Consider the following 22,878-nt stretch of genomic DNA (forward strand, 5'->3'; position numbering starts at 1 on the left):
GTGCTCCTGGTCAGTCAAGAGGCAGATCAGGGAATAGGGATTCAGCCTGTGTTGGATGGGGTTACACTCCCCCAAAGACTCAGGTTCGCAGTTTGGGGGTGCTCCTGGATTCAGCCCTAAGCCTGGATGCTCAGGTTTCAGCGGTGGCCAGGAGTGCTTTTGCACAGGTAAAACTAGTGCGCCAGCTGCGCCCATTCCCGGAGATGTCTGATCTGGCCATGGTGCAGCGAGCATCCACCTCCCTTGTTAAAACAGCTTTACTGGCTTCCAGTCTGTTTCCGGGCACAATTCAAAGCGCTGGTTTTGACCTACAAAGCCCTATACGGCCCCGGTCCAGGCTATCTGAAAGACCGTATCCTCCCTTATGAACCTGCCCATGTCCTGAGATTTTCTGGGGAGGCCACCACTGTCACTGGCACGTTTGGTGGGAACCCAGGAGAAGGCCTTCTCGGTGGCTGCCCCACAGCTGTGGAACACCCTTCCCAGGGAGGCTAGGATGGCTCCCTCCTAGATGTGTTTCCGGAGGCAGACTAAAACATCCTTCTTTCAGCAGGCCTTTGGGACACAGTTGGAACCTGGGGGTAAGCTGCTAAAATGCTGCTTTAAAATGCTGTTTTTATGTTTTAATATAATTTTAATTATATTGTTTAATTTATATTTTCACTTTTGTATATTTTCTTATGTTTTAATTGTATGTTTTAATTTTTGTAAGCCACCTTGTGTCCCAGTACTGGGACAAAGGCAGGGTATTGATGATGATGATGATGATGATAATAATGTGTTCATAAGCTAAATCACAGGGGTGAATGAACTGCTTCTATTAAACTGGCACTGAAACATTCATTCTATGAGCATTTTGAAGCATCTGTTTGAGTTTAAGCAAATAAAGTATTTTGCAGCCCAGTGACTCCACAGGGAAATGCCTCTTGCATCAACTCATCCAATTCAAATTTTCCATTGCATTTCAACTTACATACATACAGTCATTCTCTTCCTCCACCCCATCTTTATTCTATTTATAGCCTGGAAAGGAATCCCAAACTTGTAGTACAAATTCACAGGGTCCACATCTGCTTAATTAACAGCACTGTTAGTTTACAGTCTGGTGGGCTGATGTGAGCATTTCCAATGTCATAAATTGGTACAAGTTGTAGAAGCCAGCATTCCTTGAACACTGGCTTTCTTTCCCATATTTAAAATTATTTTAGGCCATAAATAATGGTAAAGCCCTTTTATTTGTCTTTGTTTAAGAAGCCAAGCTGCTAACCGCAAAGGCTTTGGAAGGCAAGAGGCTTCACAGTAACGTGAACAATGCCAGACCTGAAGTCTTCCATACTGCTTTTTGTTCCTCCCCATGAGAAACAGAATCAATTATATAAATTAGGTAGATCTAGCAAATTTGCTAATCGCACAAACTTTATAGAAGTCACAGAATTTAGACTTGCCATGGTGCAGAATTCGGGTGACGCTGAGGCATTTTTCCTACAAAGTATACAAAGCAAGCTGGTGAACACAACAAAGGGCACCCCCTGGAAATTGCTATGAACTGCTGGAAAAGCTTTCAAGTCCACTCCAGTGTTCCGACGCTACCTGCTCTTGCAAGCACTCGCTCGGACCCTTAGGTCACCTTAGAGAAGCTTCTCCAGGTGCCCCCACCAAAGCAGACCAGGCTGACGGCTAAAAGGGAGAGGGCCTTCTCAGTGGTGGGACCCCGTTTGTGGAATGCCCTCCCCAAGGAGGTTTGCCTGGAGCCTAGATTGTTATCTTTTTGGCACCAAGCAAAGGCCTTTTTTCTCCCAGGCATTTTAGAAACGTATTTCTAGATTTTTGTGGCTGTGCTGTTTATTCCTTTGTTTGTATTGTACTCTTTTAAATATTTATATTGTATTTCATATTTTTAATGGTTTGTATGGCATTTTAGTCTTTTAATTGCTTGTAATCTGCCCAGAGAACATTGCTTATTGGACGCATTAAATATATAATAAATAAATATTCTATCACCGTTGCAGAAGACTAAAATGTACATGGATATGAAAGTCACTCGCCCCTCCACTAATGAAAATGCTGGATGCAATAGCAACACATCACACTCCCCCCCCCCCCCAAGTATTACTGGGGAGACATGTGGGAAAGATGTCGGTTGGGAGTGGCCATGCATTTCCATAATGCCTGTTTTGGGCCTCTGTAACAGACACTTGAGCCTCAAGCAATTATTATCACAGAAACATCTTTCAAGGGTCTTTAGGAAACCTGCTCTTAAAACAGGAATCCAGTTATTTTTTTAGTTCTTCACTAACAGCATGCTCCAAGTGCATTACTTGGAAATTCAAAATATGGATTTAAAACTAGCCATTTCAGGACTATATCCTAGGCAAAAGCACATTTTCAGTCACAGCATTTTGCACAGCTTAGAAGTACTTCAGTCATGTGGGCAAAGTTTAGTGCAGCAAAGTGCGTGAGCTAGATCACGCCATACAGCATCCTTCACAAGGGAATCATCATCGTGGGACTTCTACATGTCATGAGGCAGAGTCTGAAAAGAAAACTGTTCATAGAAGAAGGGTAACGAACAGCCTGGCTCCATGCAAAGATGCAGCACCATCCCACTTAGATGACCAGTGCTGAATGCCAGCCACTCATTCTCTCACACTGGCCCTTTGTGACACACGCAACCGCTAGGAAAAGGACCAGAATTCTTGGCACAGCTCAGCTGTGGCTGAAGACTCCAGCCTGATGGAGGGGAGAGACAAGTACGTCTCTTGATAGCTGACAATTCCCCCAGATAACATTAATATTTATGTGGTGGTTTCTGCATGTTCAAAGCATTTCATTTCATACGCATAAGCTCTTCTTACAACAGTCTTATATTACAAACACTGTCAGCCTATCTCCATATTGCAGATGAGGGAGGGGGGAATGGGCCAGGCTGGGAGCAGCAGTTTGCCTAAGGCCACAGAGAGCCACTCGAGGGTAAGAGCCCCACGGACCACAGGATGGCTCATAAAATCCCTTCCGAGGCTGGAGACAGCGCTCCAACCTCAGAAGGAGGAGCTGGAGATCCGACCCCTCTCTCTGCACCAGCTGCCTTCCGAGGTCATAAAATCAACCTCAGAGAGGGGGAGAAGGGGGCATTTGTCAGGAGCGCCCTAGCTGCCTCTTGCAGTCCCCTCCAATAGCCAACTCAGGACACAGACGACGAGGATTCTTTCCAAGGCTTTATTCCTTTATTACTCTTTCAGATACTAATCACTAGTGACTAAGCAAGGAACAGCACTGGGGAAAGATAGCAGAGTAGCTTATCGTTTTGCCATCCTTATTTAATAGCTGAACAACCATTTCTTTCCTCTGCCTTTTACTATGCACGTAGCTGAAGAAAGCCTCCTTGTTGTTTTTAGCATCCCTCGCTAACCTCAGCTCGTTCTCAGCTTTAGCCTTCCTGACGCCATCCCTGCAATTCTGTGCTACCTGCCTGTACTCGTCCTTTGTTGCTTGGCCTTCTTTCCACTTCCTATATGTGTCCTTTTTTGTTTTCAGGTCATCCCTAAGCTTTTTGTGAAGCCACAGTGGCTTCTTCTGTTGTCTTCCACCTTTTCTTCTTGTTGGAATGGTTTGTGATTGTGCCTTGAGAATTTCCTTTTTTAAAAGCTCCCACCCATCTTGGACTCCTTTTCTCGTTAGAGTCGCTTGCCACGGGACCTTACTGATAATTGTTCTGAGTTTATTAAAATTAGCTTTCCTGAAATCCAGGGTACGCATTTGACTACACTCGGCTTTTGCTTCCCTTAGAACCAAGAACTCAAGTGCCACATGGTCGCTTTCCCCCAGAGTTCCTGTAACTGCTACTTTATCCACTAAGTCATCTCTGTTGGTTAGGATCAAGCAAGTGGGCCTTAGGAAGCATTAGTAACAACAAAGCTAGCGGAGATGACAGTATTCCAGCTGAGCTATTTAAAATCCTAAAAGATGATGCTGTTAAAGTGCTGCATTCAATATGCCAACAAATCTGGAACACTCAGCAATGGCCGCAAGACTGGAAAAGGTCAGTTTACATTCCAATTCCAAAGAAGGGCAACGCCAAAGAGTGTTCAAACTACCGCACAATTGCGCTCATTTCACATGCCAGCAAGGTGATGCTCAAAATCATCAAGCTAGGCTTCAGCAGTATGCGAACCGAGAACTACCGGAAGTACAAGCTGGGTTTCAAAGAGGCAGAGGAACTAGAGATCAAATCGCCAACATTCGCTGCATCATGGAGAAAGCAAGAGAATTCCAGAAAAACGTCTATTTCTGCTTCATTGACTACGCTAAAGCCTTTGATTGTGTGGATCACAACAAACTGTGGCAAATTCTTAAAGTGATGGGAGTACCAGACCACCTTACCTGTCTCCGGAGAAACCTGTACGAGGGTCAAGAAGCAACAGTAAGAACCGGACATGGAACAACCGAGTGGTTCAAAATTGGGAAAGGAGTACGACAAGGCTGCATATTGTCACCCTGCTTATTTAACTTATATGCAGAGTACATCATGAGAAATGCCGGGTTGGATGAATCAGAGGTCGGAATTAAGATTGCTGGGAGAATTATCAACAACCTCCGATATGCAGACGATACCACCCTAATGGCAGAAAGTGAAGAGGATCTAAAGAGCCTCTTGTTGAGGGTGAAAGAGGAGAGTGCAAAAGCTGGTTTGAAACCCAACATTAAAAAAACTAAGATCATGGCATCTGGCCCCATCACTTCCTGGCATATAGAAGGGGAAGAAATGGAAGCAGTGACAGATTTTACTTTCTTGGGCTCCAAGATCACCACAGACGGTGACTGTAGCCATGAAATTAAAAGACGCTTGCTCCTGGGGAGGAAAGCTATGGCAAACCTAGACAGCATAGTAAGAAGCAGAGACATCACCTTGCCAACAAACGTCCGTCTAATCAAAGCTATGGTTTTCCCAGTAGTAATGTATGGCTGTGAGAGCTGGACTATAAGGAAGGCTGAGCGCCAAAGAATTGATGCTTTCGAACTGTGGTGCTGGAGAAGACTCTTACGAGTCCCCTAGGTTGCAAGGAGGTCAAATCAGTCAATCCTAAAGGAAATCAACCCTGAGTGCTCATTGGAAGGACAGATACTGAAGCTGAAGCTCAAATATTTTGGCCACCTAATGCGAAGAGAAAACTCTCTGGAAAAGACCCTGATGCTGGGAAAGACTGAAGGCAAAAGGAGAAGGGGACAGCAGAGAATGAGATGGCTAGATAGCATCACCGATGCAATGAATATGAACCTGAGCACACTCCGGGAGAGTGCTCAGGACAGGAAGGCCTGGCGTGCTATGGTCCATGGGGTCACGAAGAGTCGGACACGACTGAACGACTGAACAACAACAACAACAGGGATAGCCAATCCTCTAGTTCCTTCCTCTACTTTCTGTAGGAGGAAGTTATCCGACACACAAGTCAGGAATTTCCTGGAGGGGCCATGTTTTGCAGAATTTGTCTCCCAACAAATATCAGGGAAGTTGAAGTCTCCCATTACTACTACATCATGCTTCCTTGAAACATTGGCTATTTGCTTTTCAAAAGTTTCATCCTCGTCTTCTCCATGGTTGGGTTTGTTTGCCCAGGTACGTGCTAGCCTTGTACCAAAAAGTGTAGCTGACAGAGCAGGTTGCATTTGGCAATTCTGCTTACTATAGAACTTAGGGTTCAAGAATTAACAGCGCAATCCGATGGGTGTGTATTTCGAATTAAATTTACAGAGAGCTTGGGAAGGCAGCTAAGTCCTATGCACACGTACCTGGGAGAAAGCCCAATTGGCAATTGAACATAGTGGGACTGATGACTGCGTAAACATGCATAGGATTGTGTGAGAAATCCTAAAACCTGGCACGAAGCAACTCTTACAACGAATACTATTAATTCAATAGCTGAACAAGACATCCTCTTGCTTCTCATTTGCACCACCCATCTGTCTCCATCTTTTTCATGTTCATCAAGATGTGGAACTTTTCCATAACATTTCTCCACCCCCACCCTCCACACTGTAAAGCACAAAAAGGCACCAATCCTAAACACACTTACGGAGGGAGTTGGTGTATTGCTGTGGCCCTGTTCTCCTTTCTTGCCCTGGGATTGTGGGAGTGGGATAGAATGGTACTCTAGCTTACTCTGGCTGCTGGTACTGGGGTATAGTTTGGAGAACTGCCAAGAACAAGTTTAAGCATCAGGAGTTTTAAGGGTGATGCAGTAATGGCCCCCCCACCATAAACAAACCTCGGTTAAGGGTATGTAAATCAGCTTTATGTGTGTTTTTCAATAAAAGGTACAAAATAACGGGAGCATATTTTCAAGAGGGGGACAAGGGTCTAGGCCATTCACATCTCCACACCCTTACTTCCTAAAGGCACATTATAGCTAAATGGTGTAAGGAAAAAGAAGATGATGATGATGGTGATGATTTGTATAATCAAAAAATTATGTTTCAAACAGCTACGTAACTTTAGATTACAAACTAAATTTAAATTTAGATTGTAAGCTTCTAGGGGCACAGACCTGACTTTTTTGCTAACAATTCTCTGTAAAGTACCACATATATTGTTAAAACCAAAGTCTGTGAATCTTCTGGAAGCAGCTGAAGACATGTTTTATTCAAACGGTCTTTTGGTGAGCAGTAACAGGGAAAGATAGATTGATTAGCATATTGTTACCAGCCCTGAGCCTTTGGGATGAAGTAAGACTATACATCCAATCAATTAAGGGTGCAATCCTATGCATGTTTAGACAGAAAAAAGTCCTACAACTCCCAGCATTCCCCAGCCAGCTGCAAGACTTTTTTCTGTCTAAACATGCATAGGATCGTGCCCTAATTAAATAAATAATACATCAGATATGGACAACAGTGATGATGTATTTTTTTCTACCTCAGATAAAATAGTAACCCTATCATATGGATAGAATAAAGCCTCGTGGCCATGGGACTTACTCTCAGATATGGGGGCTTACTCTCAAATAAGTGCGAAGCAAATATATGGAGGAAATGAATGTATGTGTGCACGCGTCTGTGTGCGTGCGCGTAGAGGGAGAACAAGAAAAAAGCTGCTTTACTTAAGACATTTATTTAAAGACCGTCAGGGTTGCTGGTAATGTGCACTTTAGGCCCTCACCCTCTGCAGGAACAGCCAAGAAGAAATGCAGCAGGCTGCAGCCTTCCCCAACCTGGCGCCCTCCAGATTTACTGGACAACTCCAGGCAGCATATTGACTATGCTGGCTGGGAGGGAGGATGATAGGATTTGCAGTCCAACACGTCTGGAGGGCACAAGGTTGGGAAAGGCTGGGTGAGAGAGGCAATGGAGAAGTTCTGTGCTGTGCAGAGGCAGATGAGACGGCCAATATCCACATACATGTCTTCTCGGAAGTAAGCATATAGATTTCAATGAGGTTTATTCCCAGGTATTTATCATTTTAATTTAATTTTTTAAAATTCCATTTTTCACTCATATAGACTTCCTCCTCCTTCTCTCTGCCCTCCCCACACCCCGACCCCACACCCCACTGCTGCCGCCCCCCCAGCAAACTGACTGAGCTGACCTATGTGAGTCTGATATTGGCAAGTGTGTTCTGGGGCGCGGGGCACATCGTGTCTTTCGCTGCAGCAGCCCATGCATGCTGGGTTGCCACCGCTCTACCACTGGCTGGGTTTGCTGGGGGCACGGGACTGACGATCAGGATCAGCATCTCCAGCAAGCAGCTCAGCCTGGCCACGTGCTCCCGTTCTTCCCCGAAACCGGACGGTGACAGCGCAGGTGTGGTGGCAGCTCCTCCATCTCTCCCTCTCGGAGCGAGAGAAGGCGGGCTGCAAGGGAGAGTAAATTAACCCTTTACCAGGTGAGGCTGCTCCCCCCTCCCACGCTCCTGCTGCTGCCATGGCCAGCAGCAGCCCAGAACAGGTGGCCAGTGCTGCAGGATGAGGAGGGCAGCACCAGGTGTGCAGGCATGGAGCGGGGATGGGCAGAGAAGCTGAGAGCTGAGGAGGTGAGAGGAGGCTGCAGAGCTCCCTCAGGGTCCCCCTCTCACCCCCTTTGTCTGGCTGGCTCTGCGTGGTAGACAAGCAGCAGCCGCCCGCCGCCCAAACTCCCTCCCTCTGCTCCCTCCTCCTCCCCTAGCAGATGGCGACCCAGCTGGGGGCCGGCTTCAATAAAAGTGCAGGAGCGAAGCCCCGATCCGACCTGCCACCACTACACCCCTATTCATAGCTGAGCCAAGATTTCAATCAGGGAGACCTCAGCTCATGCTCTAAGGGCAGAATTATACATTTTAAGACACACAGAACAGCCCCTGAAAACAGCGCTCCTGGGTTAAGTTCTCCCCTCTTGCAAATACAACTAGAGATGTAAAAACTCGGGGGGGGGGAACAGAAATATACGGGGACACACACACACACACACACAGTTCTTTTCTGTTTTCTTCCAAGGACCTTTTTGGGGGGTTTTCTGAAAAACTGGAAAAATTGAACAACTTTGGATTATGAAATATTTTCATTTAGAATTTAAGAAAATGTGTTTATATATTGTTAAAATCCCTTTATTCCCCCAATGATTTCTAAAATATGTAATAAGAAGACTCTTATAGAAATACTAGAGATGTAAAATCTCTGGAAATAATGAAGCCATGGGGAAAATGTTTTTTCATTCTCTCTGTAATATTCCCAGCATACTAATTTCTTCCATTTCTTATTAAAATTATTGATCCAGTGTATCTTTTACTGATAGACATTTTGGAGTGTTCCAAGCCATGCTCAGTTTCCCAACAGGTGAACAGAGTCACCATATCATAATATGGAAGAAAATGTACACTGTTGACAGTTTGAGTTTTGTTCTACAGAGTCCTGTGTTTCTGAGCTTGTCTTCAGTTCTTCCTGCTTCTTTTGGCTTCTAGGATGATTCACATGTTTCAGGGACTACTTGCTGAAGTTCCTTCTGGTCAGACATAAACTAGGAATCTAAAATATGTTTGCTCGTAAAATTAATCATGTTTGGTATATTAAATTTTAAAAGTATAGTTTATTCAGACAATAATTACAAATTGACCAAGTTCATTTTTTAAAGTTTTCAAATATAATGATAATTTTATGAGCAAACCATGTTATATAACTTGAGGAACGTAAAGGCTGCTTTATCAAGCAGCCTTCCTCAGCCTGGTGCTCTACAGACGTTTTGGACTACAATCCCCAGCATTCCTGACCATTGGCCATCCTACCTGAGGCTGATAGGAGCTGAAGTCCAAAATATCTGGAGGGCACTAGGTTAGGGAAGGCTGTACTAAAGCAGCACAGTGATTTTAGATCTGTAAAGAATCCTTTAAAAATAAGTATTGCTTTCCATTTTGGGGGAAAAAACACTTTTTCGGAAAAAAAGCACGAAAAAACTTTTGTCCCCATGGCTTCAAAATTTCCGGGAATGTTTCATCTCTAAGTACCATCCCTACTCAGCATGACTGGCTGTCAGGACACAGGGTGAAACAGCACTATATGTTGAGAGGGAGGGGGCAGATCTATATTTCTTATAGCTTCACTCTTACCCTATATCGGCTCTACAAAGAAGAATGCTGCATCATTTCTGCCAAGCAAAAAGTCAACAGATGTACTTAAGAACTGCTATGCTGAATCCGATCAACAGTTCACTGAAATTAGCATTCCGTCTTGTGCGAGCCAGACGGTCCTGGGAAAAACACAAGCAGGGAACAATGGCAGTTTCCATTCTGGACTGTTAATCCCCAGCATTTGGTACTTGAGGTATATTCTTTATCTGAAAATGGCCATGGCACTTTCAGCTGTTACTGCTACTTGCTTCTGCCAGATCTATCCTTCATGTACTCTTCTCACCCTTTTGCAATACCATTCATGCCCAATTCTACAGCGAGTTCTACACACTGTAATAGTCTGTATGGCCAATGGTTGCTGACAAACCTGTCCTAATTCACCTAATATTACTTTTAATGGTAATACTCACTTAATATTACTAATAATATTCACCTAATGCTCTTTTTACTGACATTTATGAATGTGGCCATCAAAAAGCCTTGCAGCAAGTAATTTCAAAGACTCCTGCTGGACCATAGGCAGGGCTACTTCAGATGCCACATTCTCTGATTATGTTTCAAGAACCTGTGCAGGCAAGCAGCACTTGTACTCTTACCGCCAGTGAAGCCCCATTCCTTGGTGACTACACCGACGACTACTTACTGTGTACATCTACAGCATGAAGCCACATGGAGAGGAAATCTTTACCATACCTCTGCTTCCCTGTTCAGTTCCAGATGAGCAGTAAAATTACCGTCCTGCATGATCGAACATATGGACACCCTATGCAATCACAAGCGTATCATGGTATGTTTACAAGGGACCAACATGTGGTAAGTGCACACCTGGGGCCACTCGCTTGATAATCCAATGAACCAACTGCAAACACACTGCCTTACACCAATGGCAATCACTCGTATGCTACCAGTGGTTCATTAGCAACTCTGATTATGGCCACAATGTCATAATAGTTTATTTTTGCATTGCATTTCTTAGCATCCGTTCAAGACTGCAGTCCTACCAAGGCCTTTTACAATATAAATTATACAATTAAATATAAATATAACAAGTTCATCAAACCATGCCTCAGTTTCAAACACATTTAAGAGTGAACGAGTTAAAACAAGCTGAGAATAGTGGGCCAATGAGTAGGGCCTCCAATGATGATCTTGACAAAGAGGCAGGTTCATGAGGCCATACGCAGCACTTCAAATAACCTGGACCAATCCATGTAAGTCTTCAAAGGTCAAAACCAGCACCTTGAATTGGACCCAAAACGCACCAGCAACTAGTGCAGCTATTACAGAATTAGTGTAATACAATCCATCCATTAGCACCAGCTGAATTTTCCAAGTTGCCTTGTCTTCAAAGGCAGCGCCACATACAGTGCATTACAGTAACCCAGTCTGCACGTAACTAGTGCATACATAACTAGTGTCACCCACATACACCTGTCCGCACATATTTAATCTTAAGGGGAACATCATTCCACGTAGTGGGTGCCACCAGGCTAAATGTCCTGCTTTTAACAACCACAGAGCTGACTTCAAGAGCATGTGACACCACCAGGAGGGCCTCACGAGATGACCTCAAGGGCTGAAGGAGTCTATAGGAAAGAACGTAACCAGGTCCCAAGTTGTCCAGCAACAAAACCTTAAACCTGGCCTTGTCGCAAATAGGCAGCCAGTGCAGTTCCTTCAGGACAGGTGTGATATGCTGCCAGTAGGTTGCCCCACTCAGTAGCCTAGCTGAAGCATTCTGCACCAGCTACGGCTTCCAGACCAGCCTCAAGGGATGCCCCACATAAAGCGTGTTGCAACAATCCAACCTCAATGTTACCAATAACTGGATCACTACTGTCAAGAAACCCCGGTCCAAGAACAACTGCAACTGGCCTACTGGTCAAATCTGGTAAAAGGCACCCTGAGTCACTGAGGCCACCCGGGCCTCTAGCAACAAAGATGGGTCTATCATTACCCTCCAGACTATGCACCTGATCCTTAAGAGGGAGTGCAACCCCATCCAGAACAGGTAAACTACCTATCTCCCAAACTGGGGAACCACTCACCCACTCCGTCTTGCCAGAATTCAGCCTCAGTTCATTGGCCCTCATCTAGCCCACCACTACATCCAGGCACTGGTCCAGGACCTTCACGGCAACACCTGGTTCAGATGTAACAGAGAAATAAAGCTCCAAATCTCCTGATGACTGCTCCCAACCGTTTCATATATATGTTAAACAGCATTGAAGACAAGATGGTACACAGCCACCCCACATAGCACAATTGCTAGATGGCTGAGAGACAGTCTCCCAATGCCACCTTCTGGAACCAACCCTGCAGTTAGGAGTAGAACCACTGCCCCCAACCCATTGAACTGGTCCAGAAGGATACCATGGTTTATGGTATCAATGGCCACTGAGAGATCAAGGAAGAGCAACAAGGCTTCACTCCCTCTGTCCCTCTCTCACTAAACGTCATCCATCAGAATGATCAAGATGGATTCAGTCCCAAATCCAAGTCTGAAGCCAGACTGAAATGGGTCTAGAATCTAGACTCTAGATAGTATCATCCAAAAGCACATACAACTGAATCGCTACAACTCTCTCAAAATCCTTCCCCCAAAAAAGAGGTATTTGTGACCAGGCAGTAGTTGTCAAGGTTGGATTTCTTAAGGGGTGGCTGTGCCACTCCCGAAGGGCAGCAGGCAACACTCCCCCACGTAAAAAAGCACCCACTTGGTCATAACCCTTCGACTAGCTTTAATCAGCCACAAGGGGCAAGGATCAAGACAGCACGTGGTTCAATGCGTTACCGCAAGGACTTTGACCAAGTCCTCAGGTGGCATCGACCGAAACAGATCCCAAACAACCAGACTAGTTGCAGCATTGGACACTGCAGAAAAGTCTGCCACAATAACAGTATCAAGGTAACTGCAGAGGCAAACAATTTTATCCTCAAAATACTTGACAAAAAGGCCACAGTGGGTGTCAGATGGATTCAAACCTCCATTCACCAGGGTAGATGCTGATAAACCCTGAAACACTCTGAAAAGTTCTGCAGGTTAATGGAGGTAAAATGAAGCGGCGAAATAAGACCTTTCCACCGCCCTCACTGCCACATAATGGGCATGATTCTGTCAGCTTCACAGTGAGTCTTGTACCAGTTGCACTCTAGCCGTCATCCAGCTTGTTTCATTGCTTTCAGTTCTCTGGAATGTCGGGCACTCAGGAGCAACCACGTCAATGGCCCTTTGCACCTCACCACTCCGCAGGGAGACTAGGGCCCCACAGGGTCACCAGCCCTGTCTACCAGAAACTCCCGCAGAGGATTCAGGAATCCATCGCTGGGGGCAGACCATCTGGACTGGCCTCCACCTCTGCAGGGGGAAACTGGCATCACGAGTCCCACACACACACACACACACACCTATTTTCATACCCTAAATCTCACAAAGTGGGGAAAATACCAAATCAAGGGTATTCCTGTCATGAAATCCCAAGCTGATCCACCAGAACCAGACTTCAAGTAAATGTTAAAGTCCCTGCCGAGTACTCAGGTAGGCAAAGCTGGGTCAGATCCGCTCCACCCAACTCGCCCACCCAGTTCTCCATAATACAACCAGATGGGCTCCCTCGTCCACAATTAAGAGGTAGCCAAACCAGGGTGGATAAAAAAATCAATGCTTTTTAAAAGAATTATTTTTCAAAATCAGATGTTTAAACTTTAAATATTTTAAAGTTAAATGAGATTTTCACATTTTATTTTGAAAAAAACATAAAATACTAAATTCTCTCATTTAAAGCAACATAGTTACAATTAAACTAGTTACATCATAAACATGCTAAACCTACACTTAGAGCAATCCCATGGTCCCTGCATGAGTGTCCCAGGGATCACACGATAGTTTGGATTCTCACCTCCTAGGTCAGCAACAGCGCCCCATACTCAGAACGGGCAGTTGGAGATCTGACCCCTGGTCCCACCCCCTCGCAGCTGGCATAAAGAGAACCGCGCTGGCTTCTTCTCCGAGGTCGGAAACTCAACCTCTGAGAGGGGGAAAGGGGGGCGATCTGCTGGTGGGTAGGGGAGGAGTCTGGAGAGGCCAGGACACAACTCATCCTGAGCCTCCTCCAGCCTCCTTCCCTCCCCCTCCGAAGCACCCTTGCTAGTTGGGCTTTTTAGCCCTTTTCAACTTGTCTATAGCAAAAAATCAAAGAACGGAGGGTGGGGAGGCAAATATCACCTCTGCCGCTCCTCCCATCCTGCTGTAATCTGCTCCGTAATTATCAAACTTTGCTTGATTGATCAGTCATGGGCATTTCATTTTTGTTTGTTAACTGTTTTTTGTGAGGCAGAGGCTGGGCCAAGACAGTGAAAAAAAGGAGCAACACTGGAAAGAAAAAGAAAAGACACAAGCATCCATCTGCCTGTATTACCTGCAATCCTATAACCACTTGCCTGGGAGTAGGCCCCACTGAACACAATGAAACCTATTTCTGAGTAGACATGTGTATGATTGTAATGTTAACCTCAAACTGTCATGGGTGATGCTCATAAGAACAAATGGGAATATTCTAAAGACACGGGTAAAAAAAGAATCTTGCAAATAAAAGTGAGACAAAGAAATGCAAAACCTGCTTGTAAGAATGAAACAGGGTAAAAAATACTTTCTTTTGTTGCAAATTAACATGGTTTAGTAGTCAGATTTGCACCATTGTTCAGAAAATATACAAACAGGTTTCAATGGGAAACCTGATTTAAATCAGTGATTTCAATCAACCATTTTCCTTTCAGATTTAAATTGTCTTGATTTAAATGAATCCACTCTGCTATGAACCACCATGTTAAAAATGATTCCCAGAAAAACAACCAGGCACATGCACGACATTTCTGTATTCTGCCATCTTTGTGTAACATAAGCCTGCTGTTTAATTAGCAGAAGCACCATATCCAACTGAATGACCACATGAAAAGCTGACCATGTGGTACCTGAATGGCTGCAGACAAGACACTGGACTCATGGAAGGAGGTTATAGATTATCAGGTCCTTACACAGTTACACGAGTCACATGGTAAATTTTTAAGTGGCTACTTGCAGTGATGTGGCTTTTCTGGAAAATTCTGAATTGGAAAGTTTCTGGAAAATTTTCCAATCCAAATTAGGATGATTTGCATGGGGTCATTTGCATTGGAAAATTTTTGGTCTGCATCAGAAAATTTTCTGATATCCTAAGGAGTGATCTAATTTAGCACGTTTATTTTACTTGCATTTAGTTAACAACAATGCTAAAAAATGTCCCATGTTAATTTTCTGTCCCAATTCACCAAGTATTTGACCTGAAATACCTCAGGAAAAAATTAAAGCACACTTAATATGATCTAAATGTTATACTGTGTAGAACTTTTTGTGGGAATACTTGCAAAAATTAAAGACAACAGCATATACTTCCTGTACATTGTTTAAATGTACGAAAAAAGCAAAGGTGCTGAAAACTGTTGACACACTAATTCCGCCTTCCCCCACCTGGTGCCCTCTGGATATGCTGGGAGTTGTAGTCCAACACACTTGGAGGGCATCACGTTGGGGAAGGCGGCACTAATTAATTTAGCAACCCAAAGGACTATGCGTGGCCCACTGACAGCCACTCCTCTCTTGCCAGAGTTCAACTCTCTTCCGCTGAGGTGGTTGGGGCACCTTCAGCTTTGTTCCATTTTACACTGAGACATATATGTATTTCAACGACATATATGTATTCTCTCACATCCCTGCTATGTGAGATTCTTGCTACCTTGGATTACTTGAAAAACATTAATTACAACTTCAAAACTGCCAAACTTGCCTAAAATTGTATTTTAAATTGCAATCCATTTCTTACTAAAGAACTTACAAAATCACCCCACATCACTGGCCATTTCCCACACGCAGGGCCTGGCCCCCAGTGGCTGAAGGGGCTGCAGATGCCGAGAAGCAGAGACGCAGCTGGGAATCTGGACAGGAGGCCAATCCGGTGCCATGGCCCCTGGCGCGGGCCTTCTGTCCTGGCTCCAGAGGGCTTCCCTGTTGCCTCCCACATCAGCTTCCCCCTCCTCAGGGCTGCGCGGCAGAGGCTGGGAGGTCGGTGTGAGAGGCAAGACGAAGGGCGGAGAGAAGAGCAGGGGGGCATCCTGATGCCTTCTCTCAGCAGGAAGCTGCCCAGCCCAGGGAGCATGGCAGGTCTTAGAGCTATACAGCAGGCAGTGGCACAGGATTGCCTGACTCCCAAAATCAGGAGGATTCTGATTCATGGCGATTATATCCTGGCTTGAGCTGTCTGTGGTGGACGCCTCAGATCAGGGACTCTTCTGATCAGAGCTCTGCAGCTCCTGACAACGTAGTGCCATTTGAATCCACTCTTCCCGCATCAGTGTAGTCCAGTCCAAATGGCAAACACCTGGTTTATACAAAAAGAGATCATACTTCCAGTGAATGACTGGCTAAGCAGATGTTGCTGAAGAGAGTAGCCCTGGTTCTGGGACCATGGCCCAAGGTTCCTTAACAAAGGACTACTGACAGGGTTGTTGCACTTCACAAGGACTGGGGACAGTGTGTTTAGCAGAAGAGGGCTTTAAACTAAATCCTGTCACGGATGGAGACAAAAACCCAAAGGTAAGCTCAAAAGATAGGAACCTGGGTGCTGAAGGAGAAAATGGGGGAGATGTGGGGCGTCTAGCAAACCTCACAATAAAACAGTAGGGGAGACAACGGAACAGAATATCCAATACTTTTGATGTCTATACACTAATGTACAGAGTCTAGGAAATAAATACAGTGAGCATGAACTCCTAGTACCACACTCGTCATGAGTGTGGCACCACTCTCTGGCGAGCATGACGACTGGCCGGCCGTCCTCCCAACTCTTAAGTTGCAGCAGTGGGCAGAGGTCAGCCCAGCAGTTGTGCAGCTCTCCTCACAACCTCCCCAGCTTCCGTTCATGCTGGCCTGGAGAGCCAGGGCCTGGCACAGCCAAACCAGCAACCCTACTCATTCATAAGGCTCACTAGGCAGCCTTAGGCTAGTCACTGTGTTTTAGCCCAAGCTGTCTCGCAGCCTTACTGTGAGGATAAAATGTGCTGGCTGCCTTGATGGTCTCAGAGGATGGGCAGAACACAAATCATAGAATAGTAGCATTGGAAGAGGCCTGTAAGACCACTGAGTCCAACCCAAATAGTATAAGGCAACAAATAAGTAGTGACTTCTTACAAAAGCTCAAGAGCAACCTAATGATGTGAACAGCCAGCTCACACCCATACCCTAAACCTGCACACAAAGGGAACACAAGCTAGAATAACTACCACTGATCTGTTCTACTCACTTACTCTCTCCTCTTTCCACACATAACATGCTGAAAAATGTGAGAAAATCCACAGGACATACCCTCTTAATTGCCCCAATGTCAGTGTGTGTGTGTGTGTGTGTAATTACTGTTTCCTTGCATTATTGGGGGGGTTTAGGGCTGTGCACTGCTTCGGCCCAAAGCCCAAACTCCGAGTTGAAACAGGGTGCCTCGGGCCACTTTGGGCCACCTCCGAGTCGAGGCGGAGAGGGCACGAAACAGCCCGAGGCGGATCAGGCCGCTCTGAAGCGCTTCGGTGTACTTCAGAGCGATCCGGAGTCCCAGCCACCATGCAACTGCCACCGCCCAGCCCCCAGCTCCTTACCTAGTCCTCTGGATGCACGCCAGCTGGACACGCACCGGAAATACAGGGAATCGCCATTTTAAAAATGGCTCCCCCATTCCCCAGAACAAGACGGCTGCTGGCATGCATCCAGAGGGCCTAGGAGCTGGCAGCGGTGGCCCGCCCTCATTGCAAGCTGCCGCCGCTGGTCTCCCTCAAACTGTCACAGGCTCCTGGCAAGCAAGGAACCCATGAAGGCTCGAGCAGAGGCAGGAGCTGGCTCAACCCGGGCTCCCTCCCCTCCTTCCAAGGAAGGGAGAGAGCGCAGCTGGAGGGCGACTCCCACCCTCGTGCCTATCTGCAGTTGGCAGGCTGCAACGGGCAGCGTTTGGTCTGGCCGCGCCTTCCCTGGCGGCTCCCCGGGCAACATCAGCAGCAGCGGCTCCCCTGGCGGTGGCGCCCCCCCCCAGGTAAGGACCCAGGTAAGGACCGGTGTGGGTGGTGTGTTGGGGGGGATGAAGCAGGATTCGGATGTCCGAATCCCACTTTGGCTTCATAGGCCGAGGCGGGTCGGGGCCCCCCGAATCGGCCCAAGCCAAACTGGGCCTGCCTCAGAAGCCCCAAAGCAGCTTCTGAGTTGGATCGTTGGGGGGGGAGGTTATCTATGTACAACCCTAGTTTTTCCCCCCCTCATTTTTATACAGTGTTATAAAAACTATAAGCTATAACTTATTCCACATCTTCAGTCGACATAATTTAATGCTATTCTATTGCAAGAGCCTAGAACAAGCTGGGGGGGGGGGCAGAGAATTCCTCCCTAAGTTCCACTCCTCCCCTCCATAGGGGGACCAGGCTGGGAGGACGGATCTGAGGTCAGATTTCTGCCTCTGAGGGCAGGCCTCTGATTCTATGGCCCCTGGGACACTCTCCCAGGGACCACAGGATTGCAGCCTAACTTATCTTATGATCCAAGCCTAGATATGTTGACTTCAAAGTATTTTAAAATATAAATAAAAAACAAATGCTTTAAACTGAATTTTAAAAACAGTAAAGACCAATTCAAATGTTAACAATCCAATACTGGCTTAAAAATCATGGATTTTGCCCTGAAACTAGTGTCACAACTGCCATAAAATATAAAATACGAGAGCGCAATCCGATGTACTGCACTCCCAACCGACAGAGAGCTCTGAGATCAGAGCCCCCCTCATATTCCATGCCCTGCCAGCAAGAGCCAGGCAGGGCGGGAGGGACGATGGAGGCAATCTGGCCTCCCTTTGCAGCTCAAAAAAATATTCAGCTAGACGGCCTCTCAGCCGATCCAGCTCACTTGCGGCGGTGGGCAGGGGCAGCGATGGAGGTCGCAGAATCCTGCAGACCCACACCTCCCCTCTCCCCGCCACCGGAAGGCCCCTCCTTGACCCCTCTGACATCATCCGAAGTCACGAGCAGCTGCTGCGGCGCTTTATGCGGCAGCTGCAAAGGGGAGGAGGGGGGTGCCTTCCACGGACCACAGGGCTGCTCTGACAAACAGCGACAGAACGTTTAAAATAACAACAGTAAAAATTATGACATAAAATACAATCATGTTCTATTATTGCTGGCTTTGTACCTACCATGTTAATGATTTTTACGATTAGTTCTGGTTAAGTTCTCCTGTGCACAACTGATATTAATGAGAGCTTCAGTATTTCCAACGGGCCTTGCACAGAAGAACTCCATCAGGTGAATTGCAGCCTTTGTACAGATGTTATTATTAGGAAGTTTGTCAAAAACAAGTCCTGCCAGACAAATCTGATCTCATTTTTTGATCAAGTAACCTCCCTTGTAGACCGTGGGAATACTGTAGACATCATATACCTCGACTTCAGCAAAGCTTTCGACAAAGTGCCCCATGATATCCTGATGAGCAAACTAGCTCGAAGTGGGCTAGATGAAACAACGATCCGGTGGATCCACAGTTGGCTACAGAATCGGACTCAAAGAGTGCTTATCAATGGGACCTTCTCAAGCTGGGGAGAGGTAACGAGTGGGGTACCGCAGGGCTCAGTCCTGGGCCCTATGCTCTTCAATATTTGTATTAATGACTTGGAGGAGGAGGTGCAGGGAATGCTGATCAAATTTGCAGATGACACAAAATTGGGAGGGATAGCTAATACTTTGGAAGACAGAAACAAAATTCAAAGTGATCTGGATAGACTGGAGCGCTGGGCAGAAAACAACAGAATGACATTTAATAGGGACAAATGCCAAGTTCTGCACCTAGGAAAAAGAAACCAAATGCACAGTTACAAGATGGGGGATACGTGGCTCAACCACACTACGAGCGAGAAGGATCGTGGAATTGTTGTCGATCACAAGCTGAATATGAGCCAACAATGTGATGTGGCTGCAAAAAAGGCCAATGCTATTTTGGGCTGCATTCATAGAAGCATCGCTTCCAATCCCGGGAAGTACTAGTTCCCCGCTACTCAGCACTGGTTAGGCCTCATCTGGAGTACTGTGTCCAGTTCTGGGCACCACACTTTAAGAAGGATGCAGACAAACTGGAGAGGGTTCAGAGGAGGGCAACAAAGATGATCAGGGGACTGGAAACAAAGCCCTATGAAGAGAGACTGAAAGAACTGGGCATGTTTAGCCTTGAGAAGAGAAGACTGAGGGGAGATATGATAGCACTCTTCAAGTACTTGAAAGGTTGTCACAGAGAAGAAGGCCAGGATCTCTTCTTCATCATCCCAGAGTGCAGGACACGGAATAATGGGCTCAAGTGACAGGAAGCCAGATTCCGGCTGAACATCAGGAAAAACTTCCTGAGTGTCAGAGCAATACGACAATGGAACCAATTACCTGGGGAGGTGGTGGGCTCTCCCACACTGGAGGCCTTCAAGACGAGGCTGGACAGCCATTTGTCGGGGATGCTCTGACTTGGATTCCTGCATTGAGCAGGGGGTTGGACTCGATGGCCTTGTAGGCCCCTTCCAACCCTACTATTCTATGATTCTACTATTCTATGATTCTATAAGTTGCTAGCCACTTTGGGGACTACTTGTGAGCCAAACAGGGTCGGTACCAGCACCCCACATTCTTCGACCGCTCCCAAAGGGTCACGTTCTCCAGAAGGGACCACTGATACTAACACCGGCTTTGGGGATTGGTCTTACCCACCTGTACCCCCAGTTCTATTTTTTAACCGAGTGGTTGGCAGCTCTGAGCAACCCATTAATTAAAATTTCTCACAATGCCCCACCAGACAGGAGGCCCAGTAGACTGCACTTTGCCAGTGTCCCCCTTGAACTTGGTGCTGACTGAACGGCAAGATAAAAACCAAAGTGGGATAAATATATCAAGCTCCAGCTAGCTTAGCAAATATGGAACAAATATTTTCATATTTTTCGTGTAACTATTCAAAACAGAGAAACAGGTTTTGTCCCTCAACCACACCAAAATTATTTATTATTATTTATAAGTGAAGAGAAAGTGAATTCCCCAAAACCACCCAACAAGACTATGATTTATATGAAACTTCTTTATATGAAACTTCTCCTTAGGTAAGCACAGTCTGAATAACAAACTAGAACTTTGGTGCAAACCACGGCACCATCTAATGCAACAAAAGATAACTAAAGATCTGACTACTTTAAACTGAGACTTACTATACACTACGGTATAGTAAATTCTGTTAAATGATCTTAACTATGCCCCACTGGTTAGAGACTGTGGTACTTCCAAGTCCCATACCGGGAGGGACTGAAAATGGTTTAGAGACTGAATTCAGTAAAAAAAAAAAATTATCTTGATAAATGGAGAGTTGGGCTGGTAAAAAGCAAAATGACATTCAACGAGGACAATGTAAAATACTGTACATAAGAAAAACATTATTAGAAAAGCAGCAGCAAAAAAAGATGAGACTGGTGGGCCATAAAAGAGTCATTAGTTTACTATTGCATGACCTTTTGTGGACAAGAGCTACTTCATCATATACGTATATGAAACAGGAAACGCTGAGTACATAAAGTTCAGCACAGCACCAAAGGCAACTAAGGGCACAACCCTATGCATTCCCTTGGAGTGCTAGGAGTTGTAGGCTTTTTCTCTGTCTAAACATACATAGGATTGTGCCCTAAATATATCTATAGTACATAATCCCACCCCATCTAAGACACAGTCTCCACAGTACATAACCTAAACATTTTGGTTGTATACTAAACATTAAATAAATTTCAGGCACATTAAACCCAGATGTGTAGCCAGTCGTTTATTGTGGTGAATGACCTTCCTGTGATTCTTAATTCAAATCCAAAGAAACGGTCAAATTGCTAACGAACTGCAGTCTTGCAGCTTTTTACTCCAATGGTTGTCCTTTTGTTTGTTTACTTATTAGCTGACATTGGTGTTTTCAGCTCTTCTGTAAAATCCACAAAGGTAGAAAGCAATAATGGCAACTGTTATTCTCCAGTTTTCCTTTATCTCAAAATAGCAAACAATCAAACAATAAATATAAATGCAATGCAAAGCAAAGCAAAGCAAAGCAATGAGTTGGAAGTCTAAGGGAAAGAGAGAAAAGGAGCCTTTAAAAAAAACACCCAGTTTTTATTTCCGAGCGAAATTTGGATCCTAAACTATAATGCTAGCAAATATACATACTTGACAATTTAATGGATATCAGCAGTTTTTCTTGAAACCCTGTCACCTATCCTAAGCAGTGTTCATGAATGTTCTAAAACCCCTACTAAGGATTAAAATGACAAATGGCACACAGAGTGGATGTCAGTATCTCCTCTGAAATGCCTAATCCAAAAATAATAATAATAAAGAGACAAAAAGGAGAAATGCACAAAGTCCAGAGCAATCCAACAATGGAACCAATTCCCTCGGGAGGCGGTGGGCTCTCCCACACTGGCAGCATTCAAGACGAGGCTGGACAGCCACCTGTCAGGGATGCTCTGACTTGGATTCCTGCATTGAGCGGGGGTTGGACTCGCTGGTCTTGTAGGCCCCTTCCAGCCCTACTACTATTCTATGATTAAAATGAATACAGTGAAATAAATTTATTTTTCTCTGAAGCTCAATTTGTTGCTTCTCTTCAAAAGTCATACTCAAAAAGAAATAATGCCATGCCATAGCTGTTATGCTCTCTGAGTTAATCTCTTTCCCCTCAAATTTCCACATACCCCCCAAAACACTTTGATTCAATTAAAGGTCTTACATCAATGAGTTCAAACTAGCAAAGTTCATGGCAGCATTTTACACTCTGTTGAAAAAACAGAAAAGATCTGCAAATCAATACACTGCTTAGACTAAACTCGTACTGCATACGAGTTTTCCTTTTAAACCTCCCCACCCCCGAAACCAGAACTCTCTTGAAAGACTTAAAAGTTTTTCCAAATGAATTGATGCTTCTTCTGTTTAAAGAAAGAGGTAGTACAAATAACACAAACACTTACAGTTTCCAGGAGGGGAAAAAAGCAACTCAACCCAAGAAATATGGAATGAAAACAGACCACAAAGCAAGATACTAAACATGAGAACGTTGCTAAAGGCAACAAAATCACCATTATGGCAGTGAAGGCCGAATGCTGTCTGCGCTCCTGAGAAAACAAGTTTTGACAGCCGAGGAAGGGCGTTCCAAGCCCGCTATTGCTTGAGGCAAC

General features: G+C 45.3%; 1 protein-coding gene across 9 annotated transcripts in view; it reads right to left on the minus strand.

Moving 5' to 3' along the window:
* The window catches only part of GJC1 (gap junction protein gamma 1), a 57,666-nt gene that overhangs the window by 29,806 nt on the left and 4,982 nt on the right, over window positions 1–22,878 (minus strand). The window contains exon 2 of one of the 9 annotated variants that reach the window (XM_084804281.1): window positions 9,569–9,708. The exons of 6 other annotated variants lie outside the window; for them this stretch is intronic. The gene's annotated coding sequence lies outside the window, so the exon portion shown is untranslated. Of the gene's footprint in view, window positions 1–9,568; window positions 9,709–22,433; window positions 22,479–22,671; window positions 22,810–22,878 lie in introns of those variants that run through there. 2 more of the 9 variants (XM_084804280.1, XM_084804279.1) reach the window with 2 other exon arrangements.

The sequence above is a fragment of the Heloderma suspectum genome, chromosome 6, assembly GCF_057233095.1.
Source record: "Heloderma suspectum isolate Gila_16-S chromosome 6, 16-S_ref, whole genome shotgun sequence".
NCBI classification, from domain to species: domain Eukaryota; kingdom Metazoa; phylum Chordata; class Lepidosauria; order Squamata; family Helodermatidae; genus Heloderma; species Heloderma suspectum.